This window comes from Anarrhichthys ocellatus, unplaced genomic scaffold (genome assembly GCF_004355925.1).
Source record: "Anarrhichthys ocellatus isolate YVR2014 unplaced genomic scaffold, GSC_Weel_1.0 scaffold184, whole genome shotgun sequence".
NCBI classification, from domain to species: domain Eukaryota; kingdom Metazoa; phylum Chordata; class Actinopteri; order Perciformes; family Anarhichadidae; genus Anarrhichthys; species Anarrhichthys ocellatus.
This window is the reverse complement of record NW_022280214.1, coordinates 255,764-255,983: the sequence shown is the minus strand read 5'-3', so window position 1 is coordinate 255,983 and position 220 is coordinate 255,764. Positions and strand designations below refer to the sequence as shown.

The window sequence follows — 220 nt, the reverse complement described above, 5'->3', positions numbered from 1 at the left end:
GCTAGGGCTGGTTCAGGTTTATAGCTAGGGCTGGTTCAGGTTTATAGTTAGGGCTGGCTCAGGTTTATAGTTGGGGCTGGCTCAGGTTTATAGTTGGGGCTGGTTCAGGTTTATAGCTGGGGCTGGTTCAGGTTTATAGTTAGGGCTGGTTCAGGTTTATAGTTAGGGCTGGTTCAGGTTCATAGTTAGGGCTGGTTCAGGTTTATAGTTAGGGCTGGTT

At 48.2% G+C, this 220-nt stretch overlaps 1 protein-coding gene across 1 annotated transcript in view; it reads right to left on the bottom strand.

The window, feature by feature from the left end:
- matr3l1.2 (matrin 3-like 1.2) overlaps positions 1-220 on the bottom strand; it is a 16,105-nt gene that overhangs the window by 6,720 nt on the left and 9,165 nt on the right.